Source organism: Canis lupus, chromosome 9, assembly GCF_048164855.1.
Source record: "Canis lupus baileyi chromosome 9, mCanLup2.hap1, whole genome shotgun sequence".
In the NCBI taxonomy this organism is placed as follows: domain Eukaryota; kingdom Metazoa; phylum Chordata; class Mammalia; order Carnivora; family Canidae; genus Canis; species Canis lupus.
In genome coordinates, this window is record NC_132846.1 from 61,971,827 (window position 1) to 61,995,064 (window position 23,238).

The 23,238-nt window shown below is 48.5% G+C and overlaps 1 protein-coding gene and 1 long non-coding RNA gene across 14 annotated transcripts in view; one reads left to right on the forward strand and one right to left on the reverse strand.

Moving 5' to 3' along the window:
- The window catches only part of FOXN3 (forkhead box N3), a 393,365-nt gene that overhangs the window by 184,821 nt on the left and 185,306 nt on the right, over positions 1-23,238 (reverse strand). The window lies entirely within an intron of this gene.
- Positions 804-6,461, forward strand: LOC140640368 (uncharacterized). Its single transcript, XR_012037060.1, has 3 exons — positions 804-962; positions 3,542-3,690; positions 4,334-6,461. It is a non-coding gene; the product is annotated as an uncharacterized lncRNA (long non-coding RNA).

The following is a 23,238-nucleotide window of genomic DNA, read 5'->3' on the forward strand; positions in this document are numbered from 1 at the left end:
CCCAGCATCAGCCCACTGTTGAGCTATCAACACTGGATCTGTTTGGCAGAATGAACATAGCCTCGGTTACACTCAGCTTCGGGGGTCCAGGGTTACATGGCCTGTGGGATCTGCACACCCCACGGAGGACACGCCTCACATCGCTGGTGACTTATATCCTCATGTGTACATCATACGACACGACACTGTCAGCGACCTTCTGTTCACTGATTGATTTTGTCAAGTTGTGTTTATTTAAGGACTCTCTCTACCCCCACATGGGGCTCAAACCACGGCCCCGACATCAAGAGTCACATGCTCTCCTCTGACCCAGCCAGCCAGGCACCCAGGTCATCAATCTTTTAAGACAACGAAAAGAAGTTTTGCTTTTGGGGTGTTTCAACTGTGCAGCTCTTCCCCAAGACAAGGACGGCGATGGCAAAACAGTGCATGTGCTTCCGCAGCACTTCTGTGCCCCCCGGGTGGCAGCTCGCTGGGGGGCAGTCCTGGGCCGCAAGCTTGCTCCAACCGCCGGCCAGCGTGGCCACCCTGCTCGAGAAGCTTCCTGCAGGCCTGGGGCGCTCAGAAAGGCCGGCACCACCATCTGCACTCAGAGGGGGCGGGCGAGGAAGGCAGACTCTGCTTGGGCACAGAGGTGCTCGGATCCTGGGCCACCGCCTGGTGACGGGAAAGCAGTTACCCGATGCTGGAAAGCGAAGGCGATCAGAACCTAGCTGAGACCAGTCTGGGGCTCTATATAGGGAGTTTTTGTTTGTTTGGGGATTTTTTTTTTTAAGATTATATTTATTTCTTTGACAGAGAGAGCACACAAGCAGAGGGAGCATCAGAGGGAGAGGGAGAAGGAGAAGGAGGCCCCCCCCATGAGCAACAAGCCCAACATGGGGCTCGATCCCAGGACACTGAGATCCTCACCTGAGCCGAAGGCAGATGCTTCCCCGATGGAGCCACCCTGGTGCCCTCGTGTAGGTATTTTAAATTAAAGAAAGATCCTTAGATGCTAAAATATCTTTCACAGTGCCCTGCTGCTCGGGCACTGGCCAGGACAGAGCACGCACATGCACGAGGCATTCGGGGCGATGGCAGCTGGTCCTCCCCATCCTACATTCCTTCCCCAAGTGTGCTGGATGAACCTCAATGACCCCAGAGCCACTCATGCTGCTCCCAGCCGGAGGAGACCAACGTGTAGACTCACAGGGACAGGCTCCCCTGCCCACTGACTTCCGGTCTGCTGCCACCAAGAGGCGGCACGGGTAAGAGAAGTGAAGGGTGGAAGGAGGATGACAGCGGGATTTACTCCCCTGGCTCTAGGGAGTTACTTGGCTGCATCACGCCAGCGAAGGCCGTGCCCCTACCGAGGGCCTGTCACCCCAGCTCCTCTCTTGTCGGAGTCCAGACACCGGCCCCTTTCCTTCCTGCCTTCCGAACCAGGGGTGAGGGCAGCTCCCTAGAGGAGCCAGCCATCGGCCCTGCCTTGGGGGTGGCTGGGGTGGGCATGCACTACCCTCACCGGTTCCCAGTACCCCTGGGTCCAGCGCTGCAAATACCGGGTCCAGTATTTGCCTTTAGCAAATACTCCTCTGTTGCTTCGGCCAGAGTGTGCCAAGTGTCTCCTGCCGGGACAACGACTTGGCAAAATGAAAACCAAATCGATCACCCTAGAATTTCACTCTTGGAATCTACGTGCCACAACACGCGCAGAGTAATAACCCCCTGTAATTTCTCCAAATCACAGAGGATAGCCGGGGAGGAGGGTGGAGAAAATACCACCACCACTTCCCTGGGAACGTACTGCGTGCTGTACACCCTGAGAGACCAGAATTCGTCTTCCTAAAAAGTAGAATAAGCATCCAAATGGGAAAACGCGATCCTGGCGTCCAAAAAGTGTGCAGTTTCTAAAACTATTCTCTGCAGACTTCCTTTAAAAGTGCATCATCAGTGACGACTATTGTGTTTCCGTCACATCAACTGTGCATCCCAATTACAAACAGGACAACAGCGTGGATAAAGTTTCCAGTTTTAGAACAGCCGGGCGAAACTACATCTTACCTAAGACACTTCAGGGTGCGCGACAACCACGGGGGATGAATTCAATTATTATGACAATAACACTGAATCAAAATTTCTAAGAATTTAAGACCTAGCATCCCGAAGACTCTCAGTGTTTCATACCAGGTCAGGGTGACCTGCAGGAAATTAGAAACATAAACTGAAGTTTCAAATCTAAAAACTATGAGATGTCTCATGGGGAGGGGGGGTGGTGAGGGGATGGCCAGCAAACCTAAAAGATGTAATGAGGGGGGAAAAAAAACCCACTGATAACAAGCACTGACATTCTTTCACCGCTGAGGGATCATCAATATCTACAACGTTGAAAATGAAACAGAAAAGGGATTTTAACAAATTAAATGTGAACCATGTGTGACCAATATAGGTTTTTTAAAAAACAGCGAAGTGTGTTTCACCCAGGGATCTGAGAGGAACACGTCTACAGGACTTCATCTCAAGCCAAATAATCATGTGGAAGCTCCTGGTGGCGTTACCACGGACCTGGGTTCCAGCAGCAGGGTGCTCTTTACTTTCCCAGGCCTCAGCCTGTTGCTACAGGTCCCAGAGTTGCAGCACTTTCGAAATTTTGCAACACGTATGAGGCAGGGAGCAGGTAAACAGTGTCTTTTTCTTGGGAAACCGGGAGGGGATCCAGGTACAACAGCCTCAGGCTTCACCTGGTAGCTCTTCCTGCACATAGTGTGCAGCCAAGGGACGAGTTTACATTTATTGGTGAGGTTATCTGATTAATATCTAGTCATTTGCAACCACGACAAAGGTAGGGGCTATTCCCATCTTTGCTCATGACCTGGTGCTGACACCAACACGGGTACCCAAGAAACACATCCTCTCCTCATGCATGCCACACCTGCGATGGTACGATGGAGAGCGAAGAAGCATGAGGCTTCGCTGTGTATGTTTTTTCATAGAACACTGACTTGGGAACTAAAACATGTTTTACTATTCAAAGGAAAAAGTCAAGCAAAGGGAGAACAATACCAGTGAAAATCATGAGCTGTGACAATTTGTCCTTGGAACAGCTAAAAATTAAAAACACCGATGATACCAAGCGCGGGTCCAGATGTGAAGCTGCCGCAGTGTGGCAGATTGTGGGGACAGGTGCAAATGAGCCAAACACTTCAGAAAATAGTTGGGCCATTTTCATATAGAATTACATATACCCTTATCATGGGATCCTACCATGCCAGGCCTAGATGCTTACCCAAAAGAAATGAATTCCTATATCCACACAGAGACTTGTCCAAGAACGTTCAAAGAGGCTTTATTCATAATACCTTAAAAAATGCAAATTATCCAAAACCCACCGGTCACTGACTGGATAAACAAACTCTCTCTCTCCATAAAATGGAATACTACTTGGCAATCAAAAAGGAATGAATTACTGATACACACAACATTGATGATTCTCAAAAACATTACACTGAGTGAAAGAAGTCAGAAACAAAACTATACTCTTCTATGATTTTGTTACTAGGGAATTCTAGAAAAGGTAAACCTGAGAAAATACCTCAGTGGTTGCCTGAGGATTCGAGTGAAGAGAGAGAAGATGGATTCAAAGGGGCACAGGGAAACCGTGGTGATGAAGATGCCCTGGGGGCCGCTGCAGTAGCTGGTTACAGAAAGGTACACATATTAGTGCACACTTTGGATGGGTGCGGCTTATTATAAATTAAATTGTGCCTCAATCAAGTTGATTTCTTAGGAAAAAGCAAACTATAAATTTTAAAAATGCAAACAGAAGGGGTGCCTGGGTGGTAGCTCAGTGGGTTAAGTGTCTGGCTTTGGCTCAGGTCGTGATCCCCGAGGGATCAAGCTCAAGGTGGGCTCCTTACTTGTGCTCCCTCTCTCTCTCTCTCTCAAATAAATAAATAAAAAGAATTTCAAAAATTTAAAAAGCAAACAAAACAACCTAACTGGAAGAATAAATTGGCAACATAGCTTTACAGGGAAAAGGATTCTGTCACATGGCTTCTGAACGCAATACCAGCTGTCCATTCTAGTGGAATGTACACTAAAGACAAAAGGAAAGAGGGGGAAATACTATATTTCGATCTGACTTATTATATTAATAGTAACAGTATAATTTTGAAGTTATCTTATGTATCTTGCAGAATAGAGCAAAAGGTGAACAGTGTTACTAGAATTCACAGCATTGGAAGCCAAGCAAAGACCTACAAAAACAAAATCACAGACTTTAAGAAACCCCAAGTTCTAAGTTGATGTGACTTGGAAACATCAATGACCTTGTTATTCTGTTTTCTCTTAGTTCTGTCCACTGAAAGCCCTGAAGATAATTAACACCCCAGCCACAATGAACACACACCAGCATCCAGATTCGGCTTCTCAATACCATTCACCTCTAAAAGGAATCAGAGCTTTTTGGAGAAATGGATGAATCCGTGGCTAGAAATGAAAAATAGAAGCTAAACCTAGGACGCCTCTGTGCAAGAGAAAGCAAGAAGTCCTCAGAGACTAAAGGGGACATAGACAAAGGACAGGAAAGGCAGCCTAAAGGGGCCTTACTGGCCAAGTCTGGGATAATTTGAGCATCAAAACAATGACCGCCATTGATTATAAAACACTGAATAAAAACCTGAGTCCACAAGGATATTCACAGAGATTTACTTGCCACCATTAGAGGCGATTATACACCAATCCTTTTCTCTGCGAATCGGCCCTACAGTTCCTTTTTAAGAACTGTAATGCCAACTAATGACAGAATTAGAAAAATCACCATTTTGCAACCCCCCAGAGAAATGATTCAGGCAAGAATCATCAATGGATATGCACACGGTGCCAAATTATCTCCCCCTAGCTTACAGGTTAATCACAAAGGGAAAACCATACCCTGCAGTGGAGAGATGAGGCATCACCACCTTAGGCCAGGGTTCGAACTTAGCATCACCCACAACAGGACAACCTGGTAGTTCGGGCGGCCTAGGAAGCACCCAGCACCACCTGGCAACTGTTTCAACGAGCTTGAACCTAAACAAGCAGTTGGATTTGACTTCCAGGGATACAGGGCCAAGCTGAACAACATCACAAGGAAAGACTCAGCCAAGTTCAAGATGTGAGCCTCCCCTAAAACAACAGGCCTTGATCTTTTCAAAAAAAAGGGGCTTTGGAGGCTGGTAGGATCATTCCAGACTGTAAAGACAACAGAGATATTAAAAATCCAGTTGCAATGCCTGTACCTTCGCTACATCTTGGTTTTAAAAAGCCACAAAGTTATAAAAAAGAAAAAACACTTTGGGGTACAATTGGAGAATCTGAATACAGACTAACTAGATGCTGTGGGGAATTATTTTAGATTTTCTTAGGCGTGGTAACGTGCTGCGCTTATACAGGAGAGAATGTCTTTGTTCCCAAGAGATTCACGCTGATGGTTTAAAGGGTAAAGCGCCGTGATGCCTACAACTTTCTCTTAATGGGGTCTCATGATTTTTACATAAAGACGAACTTAACATGGTAATGACGACTGATTCTAGGTAGTGGGGTAGATAGGTAGTCTCTGTACTATTCTTGCATCTTTTCTGTATATTTGAGTTTTTCCATCAGAAAAATATGAGAAGAGGGGGAAGCAGCAGTGGTGACAGTCCTGCCGTTTGTAAAGTCGGTTATCCTGGGCAGAGCCAGTACCTCACCCATCTGCACCAGGTGTATTGAGCTGAACGGTGCCCTCATCTCAGTACCCTCAGAATGTGATGATATTTGGGAAACAGGGTCTCTAAAGAGGCAATTAAGCTAAAACGAGGCCATGAGGCTGGGCTCTGATATCCTAGAGAGGAGATTGGGACCCAGGTACCCACAGAGGGAAGACCATGTGAAGACACAAGGTGGCCACCTACCAGCCAAGGAGAGAAGCCTCTGAAGAAACCAGCCCAGCAGACACCTTTATCTCACATTTCTAGCCTCTAGAACTGTGCAAAAATACATTTGTTTCGTAAGGCCCCCCCTGCCACCGCCCCAGTCTATGATGCTTGTTATGCCAGCCCTAGCAAACTCATCTAATAGGGAGGATTTCCAGGAGAAGGACAAAGACTGTTCCTCTAATGTGCACAGAGGAACAGCCCGGCTTCTTTGTGCGTATTACCCATTTACTGACGGAGAAGACCATGAGCTCCCAGGATACCGCATCTGTGTGTGTGAGTGTGTGTGTGCGCGCACGCACGTGCGTGGGGGGGGGGGTTGGAGTGAAGACAGCTATTTGGGATGACTTAACGTCTGCTACATCAGCTGGGGAATACCCAGACATCCTGCCTCTCAGGTTCTCTTACACTCACAGGACGTCTCCCAGAGCCAGCGCTGTCTGGGGACCTCCTGGTAGCCTGGGTTTACCTCCGCAGAGACACTGAAAAGGCACACGTCTGTCTGCTGCCAAGGAATCAGACATCAAGCAGAAATGTGTCGAGGACATTAAAATCATCTCTCCTTGAAACAGAAGAAACCTTCTCATGTTTTGTCATCAGGGTTCTTACTGATTAAAAAGCGGGAGGGCGTTTAAGCATGAAATTAATGGTATGCAATTTTTAGCCTTTTTGGAAACCCCCACCCCCACCCCACCCCCAAAAAAAGCAAAGGCAAAACTGGTAGGAAAGGCAAGAGAATGAGGTCTCCTCAAATCTCTTTTGCCTCCATTACCTGAATCGTGCCTGGGGTTATGAGGACAAAAGGTCAGTTCTGGAATCTTGGGGTGTGGGAGCTGGAAAGGGCCTTAAATCTCCTGGTGGGCTTTCCTCACTCACCTAAACTCCAAAGGGCAGAGCCCACTGAGAGCACACAGCTGGTGGCCTGACCCCGGGCTCCTTGCCACAGCTACGCAGGCCTCTCCCCACCCTGCCCGTCACTTGGGGGCCTTCCCTAGCTGTGCTGGAACCCCATCCCACGGCCAGAACTCCGACTCTTCCCTGGGAGACAGCAGTGAGGACGGGAAAAGATTTTGCTGGCCACTACCCACAGTTTCTCAACCTTGGTTGGCCCTATCAGCACCTGGGGCATCCAGGGCAGGGTGCTCCTCTGTTGTGGGAGCCATTCTGTGTGTTGCAGAAGTTTAGCAGCATCTCTAGGCTCCAACCACTAGATAACCAGTAGGACCCCTCACCCAAGTGGTGACAACCATATCTGCAGACATTGCCACGTGTCTCCCGGTGGGGAGAACGAGGGGGGTGGAGGGAGATGACAAAAATCACCTCCAGTTAAGAACTACTGCCCTGAAGCAGGATAAACTACTAAGTTCTGACAGGTGGATCTCTAACTCCAAGCCCAATTTGAATGCAGGACAGCCCCGCACACATCACTGTCTTTACCCCCACACTTAGTCTGCACCCCGTAAAAACCCTGCCCACAAGCCAGGTGATCCCGGCTCCCCAGGCAGTGCTGAGGCCACGCGCTGGGTGCCTTGGTCCCCCTTCCTACCAAAAGCTGCAATAGTGACCCGCTGGCCCCATGAGGTCGGACAGTCCTGGGAGCCACCTCAGAACTGCCTGCAAAGACGCTCATCCACGGCGACTAAACACAAACCAGGCCCAAAACTCTCGATGCAACCCCCAAATCAAGCTCAGGGACCACAGGAGGAAAGCCCTCTTCTGGAAGGATCCTTGCAAAGACCGCAACAAGGTAACTCAACTGCATCTGCAAACATTACCGATAAACAGCCCAACAATTCTCTACCCTGGACTAGTTACTCCCCCTGTTCCTGAAGCGACTCACAGGGGGATTAGGGCTCAGAGGAGGCCTCGCCTGCAAAACCCCACGGATTACAGGTTTGTTCTTAATTTTCATAAAGCCTTCCCACATCTGGTGGTGAGAACAGCCCCTCCCCACCTGCTAATGGGAGCTACACCCCTGACTCCCCGGTTACGCCGAGCTTGCCCCCAAGGCCAGGCGGCCCAGTGCCCACAGTCCAGGGAGGGCTTTGCCACGTCTGCTTAAATGACAGTGAAGCTGCAAAGTGCGTGGTGCCTCCTGCTTGCAGGCAGGCTTACACCCGACCCCTGCTCCCCCCTGCTGCCATCAGAGCCCATGGAGTCCACCCCTAGGAGGGCGGCCCACCCCAACCAAGCCCCCAGCCTCTCCTGGGTGCTGACCCCCCACTCCGCTCCCTGCCGCCAGGCACTCCCTGCCCCAAACCCCCCGTCACAGTCTCCAGTCTCCCCACTCCCATTTTCCACAGCCCCCAAAGGATATGCATGGCACCCTACCTTCCAGGCCTGAGACACGCGCTGCACGGTCTTTACCGGCCCAGCATCCCAGCCTCCCCGCAGGGCCTGCCCCTTCCCTGTGCCTCAGGTTCCCCTAACTCACCTCTGTGCACCCCTGAGGTTGCTTAGGTTATGGTCCCCCCCTCACACACACACACACACCCTATGAAGTAGGCTGGGAGGATGTGGGAGTCTAGATCTTTGTTTCCCTGTCTGTGCAATGGGACAACAAACACCCACTTTGTTTTTTGGGTGTTTTTTTTTAAAGATCATATTTATTTATTCATGAGACCTAGGGAGAGGCAGTGACACAGGCAGAGAGAGAAACAGACTCTCTGCAGGGAGCCCGACGTGGGACTTGATCCCTGGACCCCAGGATCACGACCTGAGCCGAAGGGAGACGCTCAACTGCTGAGCCACGCACCCAGGTACCCCCAATCACTCACTCTGCAGAGTGCTGAGGTCACGCAGCAACACAAGAAAACCCTTGACAAAGAGGAGCTAGTGTCTGAAGCAGGAAGAAGACAGATGTCAGCTCGGAGGCTGCACTGAGCCGGACGTGCAAGAGGGACAGTGCCAGTCAGTCCCCCTGCCCAGAGGGACGGACTCCCGCGGGGGGCAGCCCCAGGCCAACATTGTTCCCTAGTGCTCAGAACACTTGAGTAGTTTTGTGTTTTCAACCCCCGTTCTTTTTCTTTTTTTTTTTTTTCCCTGTCTTTTTCTTTTTTGGCTAGAGTCAGTACCATCTGTGAATTATACAGCAGAGGCCAGGTTTTCGATAATTTGAATAAGACCTCAGGGAGTCTGAACTAAACATATGTCCCACAAAAATATAAAGTAATTCATAGGCTTTCATCTATTAATTGGGAAAAGGGGCTTTTTATCAATGTCTAAATTTTTATGAACAGTCAAAGAAACGTCTGGTTCTTTCCACCACAGGCAACAGGGCAAAAAGACGTCTTCCAAAGTTGTTGGCCTCCTCCCCTAGATAGAGGCGAGGAGGGGCATATTAGCAATCAGAGAGAGTAAAGGCAACAGACGGTTTTTAAATAAAAATAAGAGGTGGGGCACTTGGGTGGCTCAGTTGGTTAAGCAGTTAAGCATCTGACTCCTGATTTGGGCTTAGGTCATGATCTCAGGATCCTGGGACTGAGCCCAGCCTTGGGCTCTGCACTCAGCAGGGAGTCTGCTTCTCCATCTCCCTCTGTTCCTCCCTTACCTCCACCCCCACACGTGCTCCAAATTTAAAATAAATAAAATCTTAAAAAAAAAAAAAAAAAAGGAAAAAGGAAAAAAAGGAGGTGAGTGTATTGGTTTTTCAGAGCTGTCGTAACAAATACCACAAACTTGGTAGAAACAGGCCAGAATGCTGAAATCAAGGGGCCACCAGGACTGTGCTCCCTCTGAACGCTCCAGGGAACAGCCCTCCTTGTCTCCTTCCAGGTCTGGGTGATCCTGGGAGCTCCTGGCCTGCAGCTGCTCCGGTCCCATCCCTGCCTCATCGTCACACAGTGCTCCTCCTCCCTGGATGTCTGTGTCCTCTCCACTTACACAAGTTATTGAATTTAGAGCCCACCCGAACCCAGTACAATGTCATTTTAACTACTCACATCTGCAAATAACTTATTTCCAAAGGAGGTCACCTTCTGAGATTCCAGGAGCAAATGAACTCTGGGAGAATATACCATATATCCCGTTACCATGATGACAGAGGAAGATTGGAGAATTTTCTAGAATCATCAGAGCTAAAAAGAACATCAAAGATCCCACAGATGGTAAATGGGCTTCTTCTCTGATACCAACCCCAAAGAACTGGTGGTCTGGTGATGGCCTCCAGAAGTGACGCTCAGAGATGGAGCCCCGACCCTGCATCTGCTTGCCCCTGCGGCCCCTGAGGGATGCCCACCATGCCCACCGTGGGGGTGGAATATGGGACTGATGATGAACTCCACGTCTCTGTTCTCCCTGAACTGATTCAACACCCTCAACTTTGCAGAGGCAGAAACTGAGCCCATGGAATGTGTGAGTCACATCTTAGTGGAAGAAGCAGGACGAGAGGCAGTCACAACAGTGAGAGATACAAGTTCCCTGCATTACAGACGAGCTAGGTGCTCTGGGCAAACACTGGAAATCAGCGGATGGTCTTCACTGGCAGAAACTGGTTTCACCTACTTAATAAAGTGTTTTACTAATGTAGGTCAGTAAACTTCCTTCCTTCAACAAACATCAGTGTGTGATTCTCACAACACCAGAAATGAGTCCTAAGAATACCTAGTTTAGTTGTAAGAGACCATATAAAGGAATATGGAGGTACCCTTCCCCCCCCCCCCAAAAAAAAAAAACCAGCGCCCATAGTATTATGGTTCCACCGAGGGAAGAGAGACTCAGCCCAGGCTGGGCAGAGAACATCACAGAAGACTTATTGGAGGAGGAGATCCCAAAGTTGAAAGGATGAACAGGAGTCATCCAGGGATTAGAGAAGAATAAGGCCCTAACTAAGAGCATGAGCGAAAGCCAGGATCAAACTTCATTAACCTTCTTAAACCAGTGCTCTGTTGTAAACTATGTGGTTTTATGTCCTTTGGAGAAAGGGCCCCACAACATGGTCTTTCTTGAAACGTGGCACCTGAGGTCTGCATGACTCTCCTAAATTGGCATTTTACCAGAAGCAGAATGATAAAACCAGCTGAGTTTCCATTTTTGCCTTGGCTGTCAGGGTACTCGACTGCAGCACATATAATCAGCTTAAGAATCTGGAATAATTGCTTTGCCCTCTCTCCACAGAGTAGGTCTATTTTGTACTTTTACACATTCAGCCTTACTGTAACACGTCTTACGTACCTTATGTTAACCTTATTAAAGGGAAGTGGGATATGAATTATAAGGATGCTGGTAATGAATATGTGCCCCTGTCTATGTAGACATGGACCTGGAAATCTAAAAGCTATCACCCATCATCCCCTAACCTTACATCAGACTCCACACGGCTAATCTTCTTCAAAAACCCAAACATACCACCCTCGCAGACTCACTTTACTCACTGAGAGAATAAAATGGAAGGGTCTGAGTTACAAAGGTTGAACGTCCAACCACCGAAGACCTCATTCTCCTTTACCTTCCGCAGCCCAGCAACCTCCTGGGCAGGCTTCTCCACCTCAACTGGCCCCATTGCCAGCAGACACTCAGGGGACCCACTCTGGGGACCCACTCTGGGGACCTGGGGTCGGGGCTGGTAATTTCACTCTTTGCCCAGATGTAGGCAATACAACTGTCTGGGGACAGTGAGCCAGCCAGAAATTATTTTTTAATTGCTTGCTGCACACGGAGCACTTGCTAAGTGCCACTGGAGATAAAGCACAAGGCACCGCCTTGGACATCAAGGGATTCATCATCTGGGGCCTAGAGACACAGGGCCTGCCCCCAGGGTCCTCATACTGCACAACTCCAGAAGGTGCCATTTCAGAGGCTCCAGCTTTAGGCCGCCGTCCCAATGCTGGCTCTGCGAGACCATGGAGCCTGACCACCAAGCTACTGAACCAACCTCCTCAGTGGTTATGAGAATCGAGACATAAGACATGTGAGGTCAGGGACACCTGGGGGGCTCAGTGGTTGAGCGTCTGCCTTTGGCTCAGGTAGTGATCCTGGGGTCCTGGGATCAAGTCCCACACTGGGCTCCCCGCAAGAAGCCTGCTTCTCCCTGCCTGTGTCTCTGCTTCTCTCTGTGTGTCTCTCATGAATAAATAAAATCTTAAAAAAAAAAAAAAAAAAAGACATGTGAGGTTAAACTAAAAAGTACCTAACACATAGTATGTGCTCAATTAACATCAGTTCAACAAATCGTTATCCAATCAGAGCAAAACCCAACCATATTAGGTAGCTCCAACTGCTTTCACGAAACACCACAGTAGGGATGGCTTAAACAACAGAAATTTCTTTCTTATAGTCTGGAGGCTACAAGATCAAGAGCGAAGGGCTACCTGATTGAGTCCTGGGGACACCTTTCTTCCCAGCTTACAGACAGCCACCTTCTTGCTGTGTCCTTGAGTGTCCTTTCTTGGTGTTTCTGTGTCCAGAGGGCTCTCTCTCTCTTCCTCTCCTTATGAAGCCATCAATCCTACAGGATCACACCCTGATGGCCTCATTTAACCTTCATGACTTTCTAAAAACTCTATCCCCAAATACAGTCACATCAGGGTTAGGGCTGCAACATATGAATTTTAGGAGAGGGGGGCCCACAAATCAGTCTCCAGCACCGACACGGGGAAATGATCACCAGGATAATGTTCACTGAATGTCTACTATATTCCGGGAGCTGTGCCATCATTGTAGCATTTCATCTTTCAACCACCACGTGAGCAAGGCATTATTCTTCTCCCATCACCGATGAGGACACGAAGCTCATTAACAGTAATTAACTCGCTGAAGGACACACAGCCAGCAAATGGTCAAAGACTCATCCCCAGGTTTCTGATTCCAACCTCCACGCTCCTAAAAATCATCCGCACTGCTCCTGATTTCATCAGATGACAGACTCTGCTATAAAGTTTATTATAAACTGCATAGACAGACTATAAATGCCAAGGGCCAAAGGGAGATTAATAAAATGAGGAGGAGATGCCAGGAAGGAGATGGGATTTAAACAGAGTCCTCAGCAAAGAGCCAGGTCAGGGGATTCAGATGGCGGGGGGGGGGGGGGGGGGGGGGGGGGGGTGTGCAGGTAAAGATAGCATGAGCAGTAGACCATGCCTGGTGGGTCTCGTAGAGCAAGGCAGGGATCCGCCTGTCTCCAGCGGTGGGCATGCACAGGGAACAACGTGACATAAGGATACTAGAGGATGAACACAGACTCTAAAACGTCTAGAACATCAGGGAGGAGATGGGAACTTACTTCCATGGGGGCAGCGCCCCATAAGGAACCCCCTTGAGCAGGAGATACAGTGGTGACAGTGCTTGGGGTACAGAAGACAGAGCCTGGAGGCAAGAAATGGGGCGCTTACAGTTCAGGGGTGGAACGGGTGGGGCCACAAGCAGGTGTACATGGAGGGGTGTGTGGTGTAGACAGCCAGCTGCTGGGCTCTGCTCTTCATGAGTGCTCCATAAACCGGGGGCCGAGGAGATGAGAAATCAAAGATAACCACCCAGTTCAGATCTCAGAGAGCGGGAGATCTTCAGGAGCCCCCTGTGCAAGGCACTGCCTGACATTTTGAGGGGGAGACAGGTGGTAAACAAGCAACAAATGAATGTATAAACACACTTTGGGCTAAGTGCTCCTGGGGGAGAAGTGCAGAAGGAGCCCAGCAGGAGGGCTTAAGGAGGACCCCTCTCGGAAGAGGTGTCCCTAAAGCAAGATGCAGATGATGAGAAGGAGCCAGTGGGCAAGAAAAAGGAAAATCAGAAACTCGGTGCCTGAAGCCGACAGCAAAGGCTTTGGGGGGTGAGGGGTGCAGCCACAAGATGTGATAAAGCTGGATGCATTCCAGGCAGGACGGAACAGGGCTCTAAGGGCCACTCACCAGTGCTCACCAGTCCAAGCAGAGCAGTGGCCCAGGACCGCTCGGCCACTCCAAGCAGCATTCACAGAGGGAGCCTGGGGAAACCGGGCGGGGGGCGGGGGGAGTCCAACGTCAGGTGATCCAAAAACAGAAAATCCTGGGAACCTAGACATCCGAGGCAGTGGGGAGGGGACCCAGCAAACACCAGGAGACTGCTGACCTCCTGGTCAGCCTGCTGTCATGAAACATGCATCTGGAAAGGCCCCAGTGGGTAGAAGTGCAGCCCGAGGGGACGCCTGGGCAGATCTCTCTGGGCTTTCACAGCCATACTTTCTCCCCTGTTGGGCGATGCTTTCCTGAAAATGGACTTTGCAAGTAAAACGTACGAAAGTCAAAAACGTAGCTTACAACCTCCACCTCACTCGTATGAAGCTGGTCCTTCTTGGCAGTGCTCAGCACAAACGCAAGCAAAGCAGCTCCTGAATACCTCACCTTCTGGACTCAAGCATCCACGATTCATTTGTTCGTGAGCAGTGTTGCACACGAGCCCTTACTTTTGCTTCTTTCCCTTGACGGCAGACCCCCCCCCGCCAAGCCCCCCCAACCATTAACCCAAAGGGTTCATAGCCAAAGGGTTCAGCTTCTGTAGAAACTGATGTATTAGCTGGCAGGCCAGTGGGATGGCTAAAAGCATCTGCTTGTTGATGACGTGTAGAAAGCCAGCTTCAGCAGACAGAGGGTGGTCTGCGGGCGTCCAGACAGGTCAGCAGGCTCCCTCCACCCCCCACCGTGGAAGCATCACAGAAATGACCCAGGCCGTTGCTTATGGCTGCAGAAGAGGCTCGTGCCCTTTGTCCCAAGGCAGAGGGTTGACCTAAGGAATAATAAGCTTCTTTTCAACTACACAATTTTATGAAACAAAGACTTTTCTTTTTTTTCCAGTTTTGTCAACCATCAAAAATCCTGCACTGGGAATGTTTTCAGCCATATGCCTCAACAGCAATATATATGTTTTAAAAGTAAGGAAAACTGTTACTTTAAGAAAATGATAAAGCCATGAAATCCACTAATATATTTTTCAATCAGAAGACTATGTTCAGGGATTTTCTCTAAGCTGCTTTTTTTTTTTTTTTTTAAGAGGAAATCCCAACCCACAGAGCAGACAATTTGCTTTTTCTTCAAACTGACAAGTGGTATCACTTTTGTATTGGATGCTAGAGAATTCTTATTATGGAATGTGCCTTTATTCCGGGGGGGGGGGGGGTGTAGAGGGAAGCCAGAAAATAAAATAAAAGGTATTAAAGAAAATAAAAATGGTGCAAGGAAGCTCCAAAGTAATTGAATTCACTCTATGACCCAAATCTCCAGAAAGCCTTTTGAAGTCCCTGCCAACCCCTGGCAATGCTGTGGGGGACGCCACTGCTGAAGCCTTCACGGATGTGAGGGGACCTTTTTCTCTCTGAGGCCGAGTCCATACTTAACACTCAGTCCCACTCCTCAAGAGTCCCTGCCCTCGTCAGTCACCCAGGAAAGAAGGTCACTGACAAAAGAAAAGAAGCTCAAAGCTTCTAGATGGATGAGCTGATGAAGCTGTGGGTAGAAGGTGGCTTTCCAGAAAGTTCTCTTTCCAGCTGCTGGACTGCAGAGTGGAGCCAGCCCACCCCAAGTCAGAGATGAAGTGGACTGGCGTGAGAGGACGGCACATACTTACTTGTATTTGGTCTCCTGGGACCAATTATGAAGGGTGAGACATTTGGAAGAGAGACTCACCTTGACCTCCAAGAATTAGTCTGACCTGCTCATCACCAGCACTGGACTGACTGACCTCAGCTCTCGAGGGCGGCAGGCAGGACGCCCTCCTTAAAAAGCAGCCAGGTTCAAGGGCACGACTGTTGCTCAGAAATAAAATGTTGGTACACTGGGCAGATTGAAGACGCTCGACAAAAGTGCCTTCAGATGCCTGGTAAAACTGAGGTCACGCAAACACTGAATCGTTGGGAACAAAGTAGCCAATACATTAAATAATTCTAAAGGGATTCTGACTCAGAGTTAGTCAGTCCCTCCGCTTCTGCACCAAGAACTCAACTGACGCGAGCATCCACAGTTGTGCAAACAGAGTCCCGTGATTTCGAGTTTCAAGCAAAAGGATTTGGGGTTGAAGAATATATTAACACAAACAGGAGTCCCCATGAACGTCCAAGGCCCTGAGTAAGAAACATTGAGCAGGTGTAGCAGCACCTAGTTGTACCAGTTCACATGGAGCACCCACCCCACCACCCTACAGGTTCAATGCATCGAACACCCTGCGTGGACATGGGGGTAAAGCGAGTGGGTCCCTGAGACAGGTGCCTGGGTGCAGAAGGCAGCCCGGGGTGGGGGCTTTAGTGTCTGAGGACCAGGAGGGGGGGCCCCAAGCCAGGCTCATAAATACCTCAACCCAAAGTAGGGAGCAGTGAGCCATGAGCGCCAGTGCTATAGGAAGAGTGCCTTCTGAATGATACATTGGGTTTTGAGAGGGTGGAATGAAGTATCATGAGTTTAAGACAGGAGGACATAGGGCACTTGGCTGCTGCAGCTAGAGGAGCAGGAGACTCTTGACCTCCGGGGTCATGGGTTCCAGCCCCATGCTGGGTGTAGAGATGGCTTAAATAAGAAAATAAAGACTTTAAAAATAGTAATAAGATAAAATAGGAGGATCTGCTTTAAGACTTTCAAATAAAGCTAGAAAAGAAAGCTAAGCCTTCCTCTGCTCCATCATCCCATACCACCTCCACCTGACAGAAACGGTGCAAAGGGATTTTTTTTTTTTTAATAGAAGGCATTCACTTACAAGGAAAGGGGTCCACTGTCACTTAGCTATAAATCACTTCTGATAAAGAGAAGCAAGTTCAAGGGCATGACCAATATGTTACCACCCCAGAATAATGGGTCCCATTTGGGACCTGTGGCCTGTGCCCCTGTGCTCTTTGCCTGCAGTGTGCACAGCAAATACAACCAACACCCTATAAATCCTCCCCACTCTGTCGAAAAGATCTGTGCTCCCCTCACTTACCATCTAAATTGGAAAACACTTGCCCCCGAAGGTGGCTGCTTCTTGAATGTGAGCAAGGCTTCAAATGTACTTGAAAAGGCAATTGTCAGTGGGAGAAGTTCAAAGCTCTGGAGACATGGTTTCTGGAGCCAAGCTGATCACCAGCCCCCACTGTGTGGCCACACACCTCCCTGGCCTAAGCTCCCTCCTCTGTAAAGGACACAGTCCCACTGCATAATTCCTAGGCACCTATGCCTTTAGCATAGGCAGAAACTCATCACCGGGGGCCCCTGGGTGGCTCAGTCAGTTAGGCATCTGCTTTTAGCTCAGGTCATGATCTCAGGGTCCTGGGATTGAGCCCTGAATCCAACTCCCTGGTTCTGTGGGGAGTCTGCTTCTCCCTCTCCCCACGCCTGCCACTCCCCCTCCTTGTGCTCTCCCTCTCTGTCAAATAAATACAATCTTTAAAAAAAAAAAAAAAGAAGAAAGAAACTCATCACTATTTCTTTTCATTGCTATGTTCACGTCCCAGGGCCACTAAAAAGAAGTGACACTAACTGGGTAGTTTAGAACCAGAGAAATGTATTCTCTCACAGTTCTGGCTTGAAATCCAAAATCCAGGTGTCAGCAGAGCTGGTTCCTTCTGGAAGTTCTGAAAGAGGATGTGTTCCACACCTCTCTCAAGCGTCTGCGGGATGTCAGCAAGCCTTAAGTTTCTTGGCTTGTAGATGGGTCACATCGACCTCCGCTTCCAGCCTCCCTAAATGCAGGCCTGCCTCTCTTCTCTTCTTATAAGGACATCAGTTGTACTAAAATGAAGGCCCAACCTAATCCAGTAATGCCTTCATCTTGACTTGATTGGGTCTGTAAAGACCCTACATCCAAGTAAAGCCACATTCATAGGTACCAAGGATTGGAGCTTTAACATACCTTTTCAGAGAGACAACTCAACCCACAATGCTTGCTTGGACAGGCAAATGCTGGGGGCCATGAGAAATCCAACAAGGACCCCATGTGAGTAAGCTGCCATTTCTGAACGGCTGATCTGAAAACCGTTGTGTGGTCCCCAAAGTACTGAGGGTAAAGCATTGCCCCCCGTCAGCCCCAGCCGGGTGACCACCATGAACACAGCTCCCCACCAAGCCTGGGGGTAAACCTCAACACTGGGCTAAACAAATGGCTCCAAGTGCGTAAGCCAAACATTTTACACGGGGGGGCTACTAACTGGGATTACATTTCATAAAACTCAATCACTGTAAAGAAAATAACCATCTGGCAATAAATCACGCCTGCACAGACAGCAGGCTTGTCCAGGGAGACACAGAAGTGACTCAGTAACAGCAATGGAGAGGGGAGCGCACAGCCCAGAGGTAGCACTTGTCTGGGGCAGGGACCTGGGCACGTAAGACGAGCCCCATCACAAGTGCCCTTAACAGCTTCTGATTTCACTGGGAGTTTATTAAGTGCTTTTTGATAAAGGAGACATCATCATTAAGAGAAATGTACACAGGAAAAATAAAACAGAGAGAGAGAGAGAGAGTGAGTGAGTGAGAGAGAGAGAGAAATGTACAGAGAAAGAGAAAAACCAAAAACCCACCGTGGGCAGGGTAGCCTGACAGATCCAGACAGGTACACGTGTGTCAATGGTGCCAACAAGGCCATGCACACTCTAGAATTCCATTTCCGCAGGAATAGGATGCGTGGAGCAGATGTGCCCTAATCCTGGGGTGCCAGGATCCCTGGAAGGGTGCTCGGAAGAGCAGGGTCCCAACTGCTGGCTGCGACCTGCAGGGACCGACACAGCAGGGCCCAGGGAGACACAAGATCCAACGTAAGCAGCCAGCCAGTGAGTCCCCACTCACGCAGTTGCATACATTTTAATTACGGCGCAAGAACAGGCCTGCAGATCACACACATCCTGGTGCCACTTTCCCAAATGGAAAAGGTCTTCTGCAGAATCAGCAGCATGAGGACGAGGCTCCATCCCGATGCTCCCCCAAAACCGTTCAGAAATCATCAATGTCGCTCTGCAAGCAGCCGCCCAGAGGCCCTGTGCTGCTGGTAGAAATGTTCTTCCCCGTGGCACACCGTGCTGACCCCGGCGATCTACGGCAGATCTGACCCTGTGACTGCTGGTCATCCTAAATGTCAAACAAAAGCATAGACCAGGGAGGATAATCAGAGTCCTCTGGGGCAACTAGTTTGGGAACCATGGATCAAAGCCAGCTCCACTCACACATGAGTTGCTGAATAAACACGCTGAGTAAGCACAGCAGGCTCACGAGAGAAGGCTTACTGAACTGAATGGAGAAATCCGAGATTCAGAGAGATGCAGGCACTTACCCCAGTCACAGGTCAGCGACCAAGTTAGCTCCAGAATCCTGACACCCTCTGCATCTACTTCAGCACCCTGTGCACCTCCCAAGCCTTCTCCCTATTGACCCTCCCTGTATAACGGAAACCTTGCTCATTGATTGATACAAAAACTGGGAGGTGGTCACCCCCTCACCCGCCCTCCCATAGCACCTTGTACAGATGTCATATGCCATGTTGCACGTGCACTTCTTAGACACTCATCTCTCCTACTGGACTGAAATCATCCTCATTTTCCCGATGCCTAGCACAAAGCCTCTTTCTAAGCATGAAATCAACATCTGTTGAATGAACGAGTTATGAGAATGTTTTAGGCACCATACAGGAGTGGTACCATGACCTTATTACTTGTTAATAGTATTTCAGAGAAACAACCCCCCTAGATATAAACTAAGCTATAAGGATGGGGGAAAGCCTTTAACATAAGTCAAGGGGTACCTGGGGTGGTTCAGGGGATTAAGCGTCCGATTCTTGGTGTTGACTCAGGTCATGATCTCAGGGTCGTGGGACAGAGCCCCGTGTCAGGTTCCGTGCTCAGTGGTAAGTCTGCTTTAAGATTCCCTCCTCCTGGGACGGCTGGGTGGCTCAGTGGTTGAGTGTCTGCCTTTGGCTCAGTGTGATCCTGGATTCCTGGGATCAAGTCCTGCATCCGGCTCCTTGCATGAAGCCTGCTTCTCCTCCCTCTGCCTGTGTCTCTGCCTCTCTCTGTGTCTCTCATGAATAAATAAATAAAATCTTTATAAAAAAAAATAATAAGATTCCCTCCTCCTGCCCCTCTCCCCATTCATGCATTCACAAGCTCTCTCTCTCTAAAATAAATAAATCTTTAAAAAAAAAAAAAAAAGGTCAAAAAAACCCCCAGAGATAATAGAGAGTTAATTAGGATAGACACTCAAGTCAAAAAATGTTCCAACAGTCCTTTGATTACACACTTGCCAGTGCTTCGGGGCAATCTGCATTCCCTACACATAGTATCTGTATCAACAAACAGGATCAGGTCCTTTGCTCACCGGGAAGGATCTGTGTGGAGAGGATGGATGGCTATAATATGAATTAGCAGGTAACTCAAAAGAGTGTCCAGAGATTCATTCAAAACCTAAAATTCAATGATATTCCTAGTAGTTAACCAAAAAAAAAAAAAAGTTTGATAGCTTTGAGCATATTTTCAAGGGTCACCAACAGAAATGACACATCATTGATTTAAAAAATTTAGTACACTCAGTGACTCAAAGGATGACACTTGAAGGAAAATACACCTCACATAAATGGCACGGGCTCATGTCCGTTTCCAATCGATCAGAATCTCAAGGAAGGAGGGAAGCTGTGAAACAATGCAGACAAGAACATCACACAAGAAGCAGGAGACCTGGGCTCTTCACCCAGATATACGGGTTTTTAGCTAAGTCACTGGCACCGGGTGGACCTCAGATTCTTCTATGAACCAACATGGCCTTCTGGGATCTCAGTGAAGAGATCTCTAAGATCTCTACCACCAGCAGGCTGTGCTCAGGTTCATTCTCACAAAAGTGACAGGCTGTTGGGTGTTATGTACAGTTAAGTGAATTTCCCAAGACAAGGGTCAATTCTCTTGCATGCCTTGAACCACCTCTTTCTCTCCCAACTGTAAAACACACTCCTCAGTCAGCACAGTGAAGCCAAGACGCTCTTCCTTTTATTAATTCTTGACAAGAGGATGGCAGTAATGGCCACAACGGTTGGTTCCTGAAGGGAGACAGAGGCAGTTATCTGGGCAAACCTAATCTTACAGTGGATTGAAAAAAAAAAAAATTAGAAAGCAGTTTTCTTCCTAATTAAGAGAAAGCTACTCCTGCAGGTACCACAAACCATATGATGAGAGTCAACAGTCAAGTAACTTCCCAAAAGCTGAACCTAGGTTTATTATAAACACTTGAATTTGGTGTCTGATGGCTCATCCAATCTCTCAGAAGGTATTTCAAGTGTACCTACCACATGTCGGGCAACGTGCTGGCCCTCAGGGGTGCAAAAGTGAACCACGTAGTGTCCCTGCCCTGCACCTCAGGGTGGTGGGAGAGCTGAAAGGGGAACACTGGCAGGCGCAGAGTCTGAGGAGATCATCACACTGCGAAATACCAGGCAAAGTGGAGAACAAGAACCACAATGGGAAAGGTGGCTTCACAGAGGCCCGGCTCAGCTGGTTCGTCCAAGTGGAGAATGCAGCACCCGGAGGGGAAGAAGGGAGGAAGAATATTTTGGGCAGAGAGAACAGCGTACGTGAGCAAAAGTCAGCATTGGAGCACACAGCCTTTGTGGGAACACGGCGCCTGGCAATATGATAAAAAAAAAAAGACTGAACATCACAACAATGATGGAGAAGAGGATGAAAGGGAAAACGGCGTCCTTTAAATGGTGAGAAGGAAAGAAGAGGAAGGAGCACAGGTCAAAAAGAGATTTCAGAGCCACATCAATGAAATGCCATATATGCGCACCTGCTTTGGATTCTAATTTGAATAAACCACTGCTGATTTTTTTTTTTTTTAAACAATCAGGTAAATCCTAAAATGGACCGGATTTTAGGTGACAGTATAGAATCGCAGTTAATTTGGTTTTAGGAGTGATGATGGTTTTGTAGGGCTGCGTGTGTGTCTGAGTTCTCACGTATAGAGAGACATTCCAAAATATGTGTAGACGTCATGATACGATTTGGTGCTTGGGATTTGCTTTAAAGTAATCCAGCGAGGGAGCACTCTTGATTTCGGCTCAGGTCATGATCTTGGGGTCTTGGGATGGAGACCTGAGTCAGGTTCCATGCTCAAGCAGGGAGTCTGCTTTAGGATTCTCCCCTCTGCCCCCTTACCCCAGTCACGCATGCAGGTATGTGCACTCTCACATACATAAATCTTCAATCAATCAGTCAGTAAAGAGGGTGGGAAGGGGCAAGGGGAGGAAGGATGAAACAAGATGGGTCCCACACGGATGATATGTGTGATGTGTTGTCTCCCGTGAGAGCTACAATGGACTCTGAAGTCCGTTGTCATACAGTCTTGAAATCTGCCACCATGAAAAGTACTAGGAAGGCAGAGCTTCCAAGTTGTGCTGAAGGGTTTGAACCAAGTCCTCTCAACTCTGCTTCTCAAATACCCATGTAAAAAGGAATCACTTGAGAGCTGGTGAAAATGCAGATTCCCAGGCGGCCACACCACGAATTCTCAGTAAAGCTGAGCTTGGGCCCAGAAAGCTGCATTTCTAATAAATATTCTAGATTATTCTAAAGCTGGTGGTCAGAGCCACACTCTGTGACAAACCACTTGAGGTAACAGGAACCACCAAAAGGTGGTGGCCGAGTTCGCATTTGGGCATCGAAGCCTCCAGCAGCACTGCTATCACCTGGACTTGAGCAGAGACAGTAAGCAGGAGGAGGGGGCCCCTGTGTCGCTCTTCCAGCCAATAGTTGAGATTGGAGAGAATGGGACAGCCAGATGGAGGGACATTTAGGAGACAGAATCAAGAGATCTTTGTAACTGATTGGGTATGAGGTTGAAGAAGACGGAAGCATCAGGGATGACCCCAAGGTGTCCACCAAGGACCCAGCCATACATCTCCCTGTGCCTCAGGTTCCACAGTACCTAATGCAATGTCCTCCAAGTTCTGAGAGTTCAGAGGGCAAATGAACAAAAGCATGAGTAAAATCACCCACTCGGCCCCTTTTCCCTACAGAGCTAAAAGATTAATACCACCACGCTTCCTTATAATGCTGAAGGGGCAAAGACGTTGCCATCTCAAACGGCAAGAGAGGAAAATCTACCCCAATGTCAAAAAAAAAAAAAACCCCAATCCCCAGAGAGGGGCTCACTCGTTTCATTCCCCTATGAACTGTATGAATTCCAGAAGGGTCAAGACATTAATAGAAGTGGTGGGGCCAACAAATAAAAGCAATAGTCAATGAAAACAGGATTCATTAAATAAAAATAAGAGTGAAACATTTAAAATGAAAAGTAAGTTGCAGATTGGGGTGGGGTTTCTTTTGTTGTTGTTGTTTGTGGAAAAATCTGGTCTCTGTTAGTTAAGTCTGTAGAAAATCACTCCACGACCGCTG